Below are 14,589 nucleotides of genomic sequence, written 5' to 3'. Positions count from 1 at the left end.
ATATACATATAATACTATATACTATAGATAGATAGTTATAATGACATAACCCTGTCGCAAAAGAACTTTATGCTTCCATTTGTATGAGGTACCCTTTCAATTTCTGGCCATCAGTGTAGCCAGGCATGGCATTATCAAATCAGAGACAACAGTATTTTCTATGCAGAAGCAACTTCCGTAAGTGAACTCTATACATCAAAGCTATAGTACATGGTCCTGAACAAAGACAGCTCCTCTCTCCTCTCCGTTGTTCCTCTCTCCGTTCCTACTTTGCTGTATTTCTGAAGAACTTCAATATTTTGGTTCATGGTTTCAGAGATTTCAGTCTATGGTCAGCTCGTTTTGTTGGCTTTGGGACTGAGGCAGAATATCATGGAGGAGGAGCTCGTGGTAGGGCAAAAGCTGTTCCCAACATGGCGTCTAGGAAGTAGAGCGAGAGAGGACTAGACTGAGATTTCCATATCTCCTCAAGAGCATGAGCCCAGTGGTCTAGTTTCCTCTCATTAAACCCAGCCTTTTATGGGTACTATCACCTCCCAACAGTAGAAGAGCAAGCCTTTGGAAGCATTTAAGTCCCGCATACAACCATCATAGAGCGTGTGAATCAGAATATCGCTGTGCATTTCCAAGAGGCAGGGGTCACCCTCACTGAGGCTCACAGGACTGGAGAAAAATCTTGCCAACATTCCAACTAGCTTTCTGGCTAGGGAGTGAGCTCTCTCTGTGTTACTGGAGGTACCCAGGTACAGCTAAACAACAAGGTGCCAAATATAATTTTGATAGAAAGTTTATTAAAAGATTTCCCCCAGCAGAGTCCAACCCACTGAACCCAGAGAAGCCTGAAAAGAAGTATCTTAGGAGAGCCCTCGGAGACCTAGGGATGGTTCTATGGTTCTCTGTGTTTAGGAGCCCTGAGATAAGCTGACCCCTAGGACCCTCGACCAATACCAGAGCTCTTTGATTCTGCAGCTGAATGTTTATTCTCAGCCAGAGAGATAAGTGCCATGTCGTCTTTGTTCGGTGTACCTGAGAAGCAGAGATCAGTGGTAAGCAGTGCTGATCATGATTGGAGCATTGGAGAAAAACATTGCAGTCGGTGAGCACTCAGACCCATTAACACCAGGAAACTTTGTCAGCCTGGGGAAGTAGCGATACAAGTCATTTTCAAGTTTGCAGAAGTAATGGGCTCCAGCTGAGTATTGACCTCACCCTGGACCTGGGCATGCACCCATCCCCACTCTTCCCTTTGGGACTCCCTGGTTTCCATCACTCCAGCACTTGGCTGCCAGGGTGTGGTCATGGATGGGAGTGGATGGAGAGCAAGGGAGAAGCAGTGGGAAGCATGCACAAGGTACACTGATCTTGTTCTCGGCTTAGCAAGCACAGGAATCAAATGCCCCTCCAGTGTTGGGCAGGGTAGAGGGACTGAAGAGATGGCATCCCTCCCCTTAAGCTGGCTTTCACTTTGGATACAGGCTAATTATTCACATCTATGGGCACAGTGTGATTGATATCTTGATGTGTGCCCACATGGTTCAGTGGCCAAATTATTTGCCGAGCAAGTGTGAGGATCTGATTTTGGATCCCCAGATCCCATGTAAAGCCAGACCCAGTAGCGTCTGTCTATCATCTCTGAGCACCCGAGGAGAGATGCTAAGTAGAGATGGGAGAATGCCCAGAACCTTGCAGGCCAGTTAGCCTATCGTATTCAGCAACTAACAACCAAGTGTCTCAAACAAAGTGGAAGGCAAAACCCAACACCTCTATTGTCCTCTGACCTACACATAGAGACAGAGACAGATAGGCAGACACACACACACACACACACACACACACACACACACACACAGGGCAGGGAGACAATAAAGTACAGGTTTTTGGCATACAGACCACTTCATCTATTGAGGTCATTAAATTTTTTTCTCTTCTACTATGCTAAAATATTCAATATGATCTTGTCAACTGTAGTCACCTACTGTTCACTAGAACACCAGAGCCCATTCCTCCAGTCTGACTGTAACTGTACCCACTGGCCAATCTTTTCCTATAACCTTTCTCCCTACACCCCGCTCCCTGACCCTGCTAACCACTCTCTAGTCTGTGAGTCTATGAGGACACCTAGCCATTCTTCATTTTCTGCCAACTGCCAGATGATGGAAGATACCCATACCCAATACCTGTCCTGGAAACTACGCTTTGATTAGCAAGAGTCGAGGGGTGGGGGACAGGGGGGAGGGGTCGGGGCGGGGGAGGGTGATCTGGAGAGTAGATTCTGGAGTCCAGGTGCCAGAGACTGAATCCCAGCTCCATCTTCAAATCTGCCGCATCACCTTGGGCAAGATGCTGGATTTCTGTGATCTCAGTGCCTGTCAGAGGGAAGGGAAAGGAGAGTGTTTCTACTGTACAGTATTGATACCTGCCTAAGAAGCAGCACGGGGCACTGAGCACTGTTCCTGGAGCACTGGATCACCCTGACTGACATTGATAAGGAGAATGAAAAAGGGCTTGATAGTGATCCAGAGGCAGAAGGACAAGTGCTGAGCCTGGAGCTGAGCAGTGCTCTAGGGAGGTGTGAGAAATGGACAAAATAATTTCAATCTTGGTGTTATACAAAGGAATACAACAACAAGGCAAACGTAGCTTAGCAAGGCAATTCTTTCTTTCTTTTTTCCTTTTTTTTAAGTGTGCACCAAGACCCCAATTGGGCTGGCAAACACACTTGGCCAAGATGGTTTCCATCTTTTATCCCTGATATAGGTGGTTGACTGTGGCTCATTCTGTTGGTCACAGCGCTGACACAGCTGGCCAAGCAACCAACACAAAAGGGATGAAGAAGGTTCAGGAAATGTGAGACTTTGCTGGGCTAACAACACTTGATAGAAAAATGGAAACATTAAATAAATAAAATTTAAAAATAAAAACCAAGTAACTGCCTTTGAGAAAAAAAAATCTAACCACCTTCCCTAGGAAAAAACAAACATCTTTTCTCACAGTAGGCTATCTCTTCAATTTCTTTTCTCTCCCCATCTCCCTTTAAGCCAATCCACATGGCAACTTCTACTGCTTTGTGGTCTGCATCTTGTGGGTGGGTCTTGTTTGGGTGGCACTAGAATGTCTCATTGCTAGTAGGACCCACTTAAGGGGCTCCCTTGAATTGGCTACCACTGTACCAGCTCAGCAGCCAACCTCGATGGCTCTTTAGATCAATCACCTCCAAAGTGCTATCCTGATGCTTCGGTCCAAGCACAGAGACCAGCAATGAGCCCAGCCTGATTTCAGAAGGAATGCTCTTTGCTTCCCAAGTGAACTTTCACTGACCACTCAAGCAAGACCCAACAGGAATCTGAATAAATGGGATCCCAGAGTTTAGGGATGCTTGTGGCACAGAACCCCATCCTGGGCCAGCTGGCCTGTCTCTGTTGCCAGTCTCTTAAAGTATCTGTGTACCTCCTAGACACCCAAGACTCTGATAATTGTCTAGCTCACATTTTGTGTCTAATTATGGAAGCTGGATATAATCCAGAAAGGAAAAAAAATCCTCGTTAGTCATTGGCCCTCAGAGAAACACAAATGGCACTGAGATTACGTCTTCCTCTGATCAAAATGGCAGTCATCAAGAAAACAAATAACATCAACTGTTATTGAGGACATGAAAAAAAAAACAACTCCTGCACACAGCTGGTGGGAATGTTAACTAGCCAGCAACCACTATGGAAGTCAATATGGAGGTTCCTCAAATAACAAACAGAAGATCTTCCAAATGCCCTAGAGGCACCAGGATATTTAACCAAAAGACTCCAAGTCAGAACATATGGCAATAAAACCAGCCAACAGAGGAAAGAATTAAAGAAATGTGGTACAGGTACATCTATACAATGGGATATTTGTTAGCCACTGAAAGAGAATAAAATCATGTCACTTTTGAGAAAATGGGTGATGCTGAAGATGACTCAGTTACGTGAATTAAGTCAGCCCCAGAAGGAAAAATACCATCTGCTTCCCCTCACTTGTGATTCTTAGATACACATACATAAAATCATGTTTGCATGTATGGCATGAAAGTGGAAGTAAAACTCTGATGGGGGCAGAGAGTTCTCAGAGAGAGGAGGAGGGATAAGGGCCTATGGGTGTATGTGCTACATATAAACTTTCATAAACACTTAAATTATTTTTTAAGAAGTTTAAACCCTAGTTGGAAGGATTGGGTATTTAACTCAGTGGTAGAGTGCTTGCCTGTTATAATGGTCTGAATATGCTTAGGCCATGGGAAGTGTCACTATTAGGAGATGTGGCCTTGTTGGAAGAAGTGTGACACTGTGTTGGAGGACTTTGAGGGCTCCTAGTGTTCAATCTCTGACCATTGCAGAAGAAAGAGCCTCCTCCTGGCTACCTGCAGAAGACAGTTTCCTCCTGGCTGCCTTCAATCAAGGAGTAGAACACTGGACTCCTTGTCCAGCATCAAGTGTATCTGGATGAACCTATGTTCCCTGTCATGATGATAATGGACTAAACCTCTGAAACTGTAAGCCAGCCCCAATTAAATATTTGCCTTTATAAGAGTTGCCTTGATCATGGTGTTTCTTCATAACAATAAAACCCTAACGAAGACACCTAGCAAGCACAAGATCGTGGGTTGGGTCCCCAGTTCTGGAATATGATAAAAAGCAAACACCCAGAACCTCTGCTAAGTAGCTGAATCGAGAGTAGCAACAATGGCACAGATAGTGTTTGAACTTCCTCCGCAGCAAACTGCAGCAGGTAAAAGGTGCATCCTGCTAAATAAGGAGCCTTGGCTACTTAAATCTAAGCTCCAGGCCCTTTTCATGAAGCTGGAACTGAATCAGTACCTCAGAACTTCATTTCTCACCAGGTCTGCAGGTAGCAGGAGGTCCTTCTAACAGTAAAACTGAGCCAGAAGAAACATTATATCCTAGACAGTTCCCGGTGATATAACCTGATAATTACAAACAACAAAAATGCATTTCTCACAGTTGCCAAGGCTGAGAAGCCCAGCGCCCAGCAGAGTCTGTAAGAGAGGACTAACTCTCTCTTTCAAGATGGCTGCATCTTCACTTGGTGGCCAGGGTAAGTGCTGCAGAAAGATAAAAAGGGACCAGACTTTCTCTAGACCTCTTCTCTAAGAGCACTAATCTTATCCTGGAAGGTAAGACCCTAAGGTTTAATCACCCCATCCGGACCCCGGTTCTCAATACTATTGCGCTGGATGTGAAATCCTAACATGCATTTTCAGCAAACATTGAAACTACACCAAGATGGTTCTAGAGTCTAAAGAACCCAAGGTCAACTTGGTTTGAGGCAATGATACCCCCGGCGAATATAACAGAATTATACCTACCACCAAAAGCCAGCCCATTGCTTATTTAGCAACTTCTTTCTTACCCCCGCCTCTGTGTGTGTGTGTGTGTGTGTGTGTGTGTGCCATGTTGCACCCATGGAAGTAAGAGAACAGCCTGGGGGTTCTGTCCTTGCTTTCCACCGTGTTCAAGACAGGGTCTCCTGTGACTCTGATCTGCATACACCAGACTCTAGTCCACGAGCTTCCTGGATTTCTCTTGTCTCTGCCTCCCATCCCTCCGTAGCAGGTCTGTGATTACAGATGCATTCCTGCACTCAGCTTTATGTGGGTCTAGACTTAGGTCCTGACACTTACACGTCAAGTACCCTTTGAGCCATGTCCCATCTTTTTCTTGTTACCTTTCCCTTTCCCCTTTCTCCTCGCTCCCTATTTATTTATTTATTAATTTATTGTATGCAGGTAGCTGTCTTCAGACACACCAGAATAGGGCATCAGATCCCATTACAGATGATTGTGAGACACTATGTAGTTACTGGGAATTGAACTCAGGACCTCTGAAAGAGCAGTCAGTACTCTTAACTGATGAGCCATCTCTGCAGCCCCTCCCTTCTTTCTTTCTGCACTGAAACTTTTTTTTTATTTTTTTCCTACTTTATGGAAACATAAACAAGCTTTCTTTATGAAGGTTCCAGAAGGTTTATAGTAAAATCTCTACAGTAAATAAAAATAAAAAAAAAAGATCTTGACTTTATAACATTGAATGACTGTTCTTCCCTATTTATTATAAGCAAATGATAGCATCTTTATAAGACAACACAATAGTCTTTCCTTATTTGTGCTTTATTTCCCCTGGATTTAGTTACCTATAATAAATAAAAATATTAGATACAAGCTGCCCAAAGCAAACAACTCACAGTTGTAAACGGCTGCTGGTCTAAAGTTGCACCGTGACGTCGAATGACATCATATGCCATGACTCTTTCCACCCAGCATCTGAGCTTCCCCTTGTCCAGTGTGTCTATATAAGCTGTTCTTTAGTCACTGAGGACATGTCTTGGTTGTCACACTAAGTGTCCCACTGTCACTGTTCCGTTCAAGTCACCTATTCAACTTAACGGTGTGCAAGAAGAGTGACGCCTGACAGTTTATTTAAGGCAGTGTTGATTAGGGTCTGGTAGCTCACACCTATAGTCCCAGCACTGAGGATGGTGAAGCAGGTGGGTTGCTTGTGAGTCTGAGGCTTGACTGAGATCCTGTTTCAAGAGAGAGAAAAAATCTGTAATTCTATCTCTGTTGTAGGCATTCCTTCTATAGAATTTCCTGGAGCATCACGCACACTGTGGAGCACTCCATCTACCATAACCACACCCATTAAAGCAATGGCAGATCCAAGAGCTGTTGATGTTTATCCTTACAGGAGATAGCAGGAGACCTTCAGCCTTTTTTTTTTTTAAAGTTAAGCTCTATTGTTTGTTTTAATCACAAAGCAATGCAATCTTAAAATTTTAACGTTTTTACTAGCGTTGGCTACTGTCTTCGGGTCTAGCTGCTTTTGTAACTTCTGCCTCTCTTCACTGAGATTCTAGATGCATCTCTCTCTGTCTGTCTCTCTGTCTCTCATTGTCCTCATTCATCCAGCTTACTATGGCTGGAGAGGACCCTCAGGATAGACACAAACTTATCGCAGCACTGATAGTACAGAGTTTTCCAGGAGCTCAGAGTCAGATAGACTAAAGTATAAACTGCTTCTTACTGGTATTGGGAGCATCAACAAATGGCCTGGCTATCCTCTGTGTTTGCCTGTTTGGTGTGAAAATAACAATAACAAATTCTATCCCACAAGGCAGGGGAGATGTCTCAGTCAGTAAGGCAAACGATTTGAGATTAGTCCCTAGAACTTGTGTTTTAAAAATGATGGGCATGGTGTGTGCTTCTAATTCAAGTGCTTGGACAATGGGGACAGGTGGATACCAACATCTTATTGGCTACCCAGTTGTACTGGCTGGTTCTGTGAGACAACTTGACACAAGCTGGAGTCATCAGAGAGAAAGGAGCCTCAGCTGAGGAAATGCCTCCATGAGATGCAGCTATAGAGCATTTTCTCAATTAGTGATCAGTGGGGAAGGCACAGCCCATTGTAAGTGGTGCCATCCCCAAGCTGGTTGTCCTGGGTTCTATAAAAAAGCAAACTGAGCAAACCAGGGGAAGCAAGCCAGTAAGCAGCACCTCACCCAACCCCATTCTCATGAGTGCTGCATCAGTTCCTGCCTCCACATTCCATCCTTGCTTGAGTTTCTGTTCTGACCTGCCTCAATAGCGGATCATGATCTGGAAGTGTAAGCCAAATAAACCCTTCCCTCCTCAACTTGCTTTTTGGTCATGATGCTTCATCACAGCAATAGAAACAGTAACTAGAACAGCAGTCTGACCTAATGGGCACATCTCAGGTTAACAAGAGACCCTGTCTCCAAAAAAAAAAAAACAAAAAAACAAAAAAACCCAAAAACAAAAACAAGCAAACAAACAAAACAAACAAACAAAACAAAACAAACCAATGGCACAGTGCATGCAGAATGGCATCTGAAGTTGTTTTCTGGCTTCCAAAGGCACATACAAGTGTATTCATAGCTACACATGCAAGAATACACACACACACACACACACACACACACACACACACATCTTTAAAAATCAGATTGCTTGAGCTTACTCCAAAAGTTTCTGATGCAGTAGGAATAGGTTGGTGCCCATGTGGAACCTGCATTTCTAGGCTACCTCGGTCATGTGCCTGATGTTCACTTTGGGTGGCAGGACTTCTAGGAACCACTGATCCATGACTCGGGATAGATTAAGATACAGATCTCGCTTGTCCACTCAGTAATTGTGCTACTTTGTGGTCAACCATAGCTTCCTTCTCTGAAACATGCATAAAACTCTTTTATTTTTCTGTCTTTCTTGAGACAGAGTCTCACTGCTCCAGCCCTGGCTGGGCTGGAACTCTCTGTGTAGACCAGGATGAACTTGAACTCAAGAAATCTGCCTGCCTCTGCCTCTCCAGCGCTGGGACTGAAAGTGTGCATCACCATACCCTGCTATCTTTATTGTAATAAACATTGTATGAGATGGCAAGTGAGGACCACCTAGCACTTAGTAGGTCTTCATAAAGCTTAATTTACTGCTTTGTGGCTGGGCCCTTTGCTGTCCAGCTTCTAGAGTGTTTGTGTCTTAGAGAACTAAAGCAGGTAGATGATTTTTGTCCCTAGAGTTAAGTGCATCTCTGCTTGGAGGCTTTATGAGACATCTGTCACTTGCCCAGGGATAGTAATAAATACATTCTGTAGCTATTGATCTGTGACTATTGATCCACGTACTTCCTTAACTTCCTACCTGTATGCTGTTTAAGAGAATGATGCATTGATTAAAAACTACCCTCTTCAACTGCCAACTAAAACAGGTTTTACAAGTGAAAATTATATTGAATATATATAGTGAATATGCCTCTGTGTCTGTGTGTGTGTGTCTGTGTGTGTGTGCCTGTCTGTCTGTCCCTGGGTCCTTTCTCCATTAGTGATAGGTAGGATATGAGTATCTATCTATCTGTACTCACATCTTAAAGTCTATTCATGAGTTGCAAAGCAGGTAAAACTCTAATTGCCTCTCTTCTGTTTAAGCAGCATGCTCTCTGGGGAGGGGGAGATCGCCATCTTTCTGCTGTGAAATTGGTTTGCTGGTTTTTTGCCAAACGGAAGTCTTGCCACAGTAAATACATCCACTTTAATTATTCATTTCTATTTGCTTGAAGAAACATTCTTACATGACACGCATACGTCCGTGCATTTCCTTGTTGCAGCAACATGAATTAAATAAGCCTCTTTCAACAAGTAGACCAACTCCAAGGGATTTCTCGCTAACTTGTTTTCTCTATGCTCTTCGCACTTTCTCTGCTCAGTTGAAGAAAAGGTAGTGCCTGGTAACCCGGAAGATGTCAGGAACAAGACAGGAGGATCTTTCCAGTGCTCCTTCAAGTAACTGAGAGAAACTGCACTGTCAGTCCTTAGCCAGCTTCACAGACTGACTGCATAACCGTTCAGTGAGGTTGTGAGTCTTACATACATAGCAGGGGCTGTTCTGCCATCTGGTGTTCATCGTGGGAAACGCGCCCGAGACATCACGAGTTAACTAGCCAGTATTTGTCTTATATATGTTAGTGATAAGTGTGAAGTTGTCAGAGGCTCAGCTAAAGGCAATCCCAGAATCTCTGCCAAATTCCAAGAGAAGGCAACACAAGGCTATACATCAAAATGAAAACTGTGCATTCGCTTGGTTGCGATTCCTTTTCTATGAATTTGTCTTGTGCATATTTTTATACAGGCATGTATGGTTGGGTGTGGCTCAGAGGACAACCTCACGTGTCCTCAGGCACCAACTACTTCAGTTTTAAAAACAGGACAGGTCTCTCACTGGCTTAGAACTTACCTACTAGGCTAGCATAACTGACCAGCACTCCCCAGGAATCCCGTCTCTGCTTCCCAGTGCTGGGACCACAACCATGTACCACCAAACCTAGCTTTTTAATTTTAATGTTAATTCTCTTTATGAATGTGGGTTATGAAGATGAAACTCAGTTCCTCATACCCATAGATCAAGAATTTTGCTCACGGGGCCAACTCTCCAGCCCAAAATGTTACATTGCAGACCTTGGCTGACTTTCTACTCACTGGAAATCTTCTTCCAAGTATCCAGAGAGTGACACAATGCACAGCCCGTGTCTTACAAGAACACTTGACTCCTATGAGCACCATCTGTAATTCCTGTGTAATGAGTTTTGTAAACTCCAAGCCCATTGTGACTTAAAAACTATCAACCCGGCCGCCATTTTGAAACCTCAGAACACATCATAAAGAAGGCCCAAGCCTCAAAACAAATCAGCCTCCTATAGATTTGATTTTCTCAGCCCTTGATATGGATGATATTATTATTAGTTATCAGTATCGTGTAGCCAACATTTAAAATATGGACATTTCACAATATTTTTTTTCTCCTTTTGATTATTGTTCCTGAGAGGGGCTGTTAGGTAGGAATACCGAGAATGAAAGGGGTCTGTCTGTACAGCCACTGCCTTGCCTGGCATCATTAGAGGCACATGAATACCAGCCCATCAGCACTCAGATATGAATGGTTACATGACCATGGATAATGATACCCTTTAGGAATGGAAAAGTTCTGGGGGGCCAGCAGTACCTTTACATACATGACAGCAGGTGCTGTCTACATTGGGTAGGGACCTCCCTCGTGCTGAGACCCCTTCAGTCTTAAAAAGGACTCCTATTTTCCAGCCATAACGAGCTGCCTAGAATTAAAAGATGGAAAGAAACTTGACACGTCTGAGGACAAGATGAAGAGATGGGCGGAATAAGCATCCCTTTAATGAGACCATACTGTGTGCACTCATCTGTGCTGACTTAAAACTCAGAAAAGCCAATTCTCTCCTCCTCCTCCTCTTCCTCCTCCCGTCTCCCATCACAGGAGCCGCTGAGACTCCAGGCATGCCTGCCTGTTCTTGCCTTCCCTAATTCTAATATAATTCCATTCCCTTCTGTGTCTATCTTAGTTAGGGATTTACTGTTGTGAACAGACACCATAACCAAGGCAGCTCTTATAAAGAACAACATTTAATTGGGGCTGGCTTATAGGTTCAGAGGTTCAGTCCATTATCATCGAGCCGAGAGCATGGCACCCTCCAGGCAGGCATGGTGCAGGAGGAGCTGAGAATTCTACATCTCATTCCTAAGGCAAACAGAAGACTGGCTTTCAGGGAGCTAGGATGAGGATCTTAAAGCCTACACCCACAATGACACACTTCTTCCAACAAGGCCACACCTAATAGTGCCACTCCTTGGACCAAGCATATTCAAACCATCACAGTGACTTAAAAAAAATAATTTATCCACGAGACCAAGAACCTGCAAAAGAGACTCTGTGCCCTCTAGTGACACTATGGTCAGTTTTAAACGTATTATTATGATTCAAATACTGTAAAACAAGGGTGTGAGATTTTTATACTTATCAAAAAAAGAGAAACTTTATAAAAAACATCTCAAGTGTTATCATCTATGTGTGGAAGAAGGGAGAGTGTGGGACAGAGGAATTTCTCCTTCCCTCACTCACCCAGGGTGTGGGGCTCTTCTCTCTGCCTACCCACCTGAAGACGAGTACTAAATATTGAACTATTTTGACTTGCTTAAAAATTTGAGTTGGAAGAGATTAAAGAACTTTCCTGTGTGGTAATCCTCATCTTTTAACTCAGGCTTAGAACACAGAGGTAGCTGGGGCCTTAAGGGATGTGACCACAGAATTAGCATTGGTCATGTAGGGAAGGAAAAAGAATTTTCTCTCTACCCTTTATCATCCTTAATTGGGACTTTCTGGGTAGATTAACAAGGGAAACCAGAAGTTGATTAACGTGTACATCTCACAAACACATGGAGGAGTCTCAGAGAGGTTAATTTATCTCCAGTAAATGAATCTCAAAAGAAAAAAAGTTAAAACTCCAGGCTTACTACCACCCCTCTTCTGAGACGAAAAATGAAAAGTGTGGAAGAGAGGCATGGAAGAGACAGATGTATAAGAAGGTCTCTGTGAACCAAACATCAGGTTCGTGAGGCAGACTTAGACCATGTTGTCTGGTTCAGTGTCCAGTGTCTCTAGTGATATAGGCACCCCTTCCAGGTACAGAAGAAAACAGACTGACCTTTACATTGTATATAAAAGTCACCTTATGAAAGGTGATGCTGTGTCATAGTTTCTCAAAGTAACCAGTTTACATAATCCATTGTGGCTTGAATTCTCTCCAATACTACTATATGGAGTCCACTGTGTCTTGAATGTCTTCTCTAGGCTCATGTGTTTGAACAGCTGGTGGTGCTCTTTGGGAAAGTTCTAGAACCTTTTTAGGAGGCGGCGTCTTACAGTGGAAGGTTACTAGGGGCGGGGCTTGAAGATGTTTAGCCTGCTCCCACTTCCTGTTCATGGCTTCAGGACTGCAGATATAATGTGACCAGTTGCCTTCTGTTACAACCTATGATTAAAGAACAGAAAAGATTTAAGATACCCAGACTCATGGCTGGCAGGATGGCTCCGAAGATACAGGCTCGTGAGCTGCAAACCTAGGGACCTGCGTTTCGTCCCCAGATCTCCTGAGATTCATCTTCTGACCTCGACATGTAAGCAGGGTGGCCATGCTTACACACACACACACACACACACACACACACACACACACACACACATATAATTTCACAAGCTTCCGTACCCAAAAGCTAGTTCTCACCGTCTCTCAGTAACAGAGAAGGAGGCATAGTTTTTTTCTTTCATCCTTTGTTCTTTTGTACTGCCTAGTGACAAGTACCAGTTCCCTGGGCCTCATTAGATAGAGCTGTTTTGAGTGTGTGAACTGGGTAGACATTTCAGGTGCTTTTGTGTAAGACATCTGAGGTGTTTATAAGAAGAAGACTGTTAATGGGGGCTACATTTGAGCAAGCACTGGCTATGAGCCAGTTGTTCCTTGAGGACTCTATATGCTTTCTGGAAACCACTGGTAAAGGGGAGCTTAGGAAATTAATGTTGTCTTACGTGGCTGCACACGCCTTTAACCCCAGGACTCAGGAGGCAGAGGCAGGTCAGTCTCTGAGTTCAAAGCCATCAGAGTTTGCATGGTGAGCTTCAGGCCAGCAAGGGTTGCATAGTTCGATGTTGTCTCAAATTTTTTTTTTATTCTTGACAATTTCATACATATATGCAACAAAATATGATCATAGTCACCCTCCCCTCCCCCCAGCATCCTCCACTGTGAATGACAATCCCCTGGTTGACCGATCAGAACTACAGTGATGTGAAAAGGTTAGAATCTTGCCAATTATCTTACCTGGGACCGCTTAAACACCTGAACTACCTCATTGCCTACCTCTGTGCCTAACTAACATCCTGTGTCTAACAGATAAGAAAAAAAAAAAACCCTTTGAAATCTATTAACTTAGCAGAGCGCTAGCTTCCACCAAACCCCAGACTAAGAATGTCATCAAAGATGTCCAAAGGATAGAAAACAGCTTTCCCCATCTTGTAAGTACCTCTCTAATGTAACCACCAATGTGTTTTAAACATTTTAATTCTGTACAACTGTAAAATTTTTTACGAAACTGCTTCCATGTTGGAATATGAAGTTTAGGCCAACCTAAATCTATGTCCCCAAGGCATAGTCATTTAAAATGGCTCCAGAATAAACTATCTCTTATTCCTTTTAAGGTAAGGGCTCTTTTTTGTTTGTATGTTTGTTTTGAGTTGACACCATATTGCCCCAATGACATGTCCCATCTCACTAAGTGGAATTAGTACTGCCCATATGAGCACGGGTGCAGGGGTCATCCACAGGAGCATGGGAAAACCATCAGAGGCCACACCCTCAAAGAAGAACGAGTCTTCCTTTCCCAGTAGTTACCACCTGCCAAGAAATAACTCTTCAGAAATGGGTGGGGCCCGGAAAGCACCTCCCCCTTTTGTGTTGGAATTGCTGGTTGGCTGGCTGCAAGTCTCGTGCCAGTAACCGAAGCTGCTGTGAGTCTGTGATTGCACTAGCCATGTTGTATGGCAAGACTGGGGAGACACAACACATATGTTTACTTACCCCAGATAGGGATCCCATGAGAGACCAAAGTAAGGATGATACCAAACTCTAACTTGGTGAACCAATGAGGGGTCACACACAGGAATGTAAGTGCAGGGTTATTTACAGGCACAGAAATGCCTTGAAGAGAGCTTACAATGCTGGAAAACTGGTGCACACTGCACAGCCTGCAGGCAGCTCAAGGGGTTGAAATGTCCTTTCCAGGTGGCTCAGCTTCTCTCTGGTTGGTCTCTGCTTCCTCCCAGCTTCTAGGCTTGTCTGAGAGTCTTCTTTGCAGCTTGTCTTGTTGGAAAAGGTCTTTTCTCAATAGTCTTTTCTATTTACATATTCTTGTGGAAGGAGGGGCCTAGTGAATCTTGTCAGTTTCAGGGACTTCCTGAGCTACTTTGAGTAGTTTCCTTTCTATCTTAGTGAGTTTCCCTAGAGGATGAAGTATTTCCATCTAAGGGGAAACTGCTGCGCAACACAACATCAGGTCCATAAGATGACATCTTACAGCCCCACTTCCTATCCTCTGGGGAAGTTTTCTTCTGTCTCTTCTTCCTAAATTCCCAGAGCTTTGATATGGAGGAGAGTTGATATAGATGTCCCA

The 14,589-nt window shown here is 43.8% G+C and overlaps 1 long non-coding RNA gene across 1 annotated transcript; it reads right to left on the bottom strand.

Moving 5' to 3' along the window:
- Positions 1 to 376: 376 nt before the first annotated feature.
- LOC147001379 (uncharacterized) lies at positions 377 to 2,368 on the bottom strand. The gene is made up of 3 exons (XR_015044894.1): positions 2,331 to 2,368; positions 1,027 to 1,137; positions 377 to 420 (listed from the first exon to the last, which is right to left on the bottom strand). It is a non-coding gene; the product is annotated as an uncharacterized LOC147001379 (long non-coding RNA).
- Between the last annotated feature and the right edge of the window lie 12,221 nt (positions 2,369 to 14,589).

This window comes from Mus caroli, unplaced genomic scaffold, assembly GCF_978045245.1.
Source record: "Mus caroli unplaced genomic scaffold, Mus_caroli_1 scaffold_13, whole genome shotgun sequence".
NCBI classification, from domain to species: domain Eukaryota; kingdom Metazoa; phylum Chordata; class Mammalia; order Rodentia; family Muridae; genus Mus; species Mus caroli.
The sequence above is the reverse complement of the archived record's forward strand: the minus strand, read 5'-3'. Positions and strand labels throughout refer to the sequence as shown.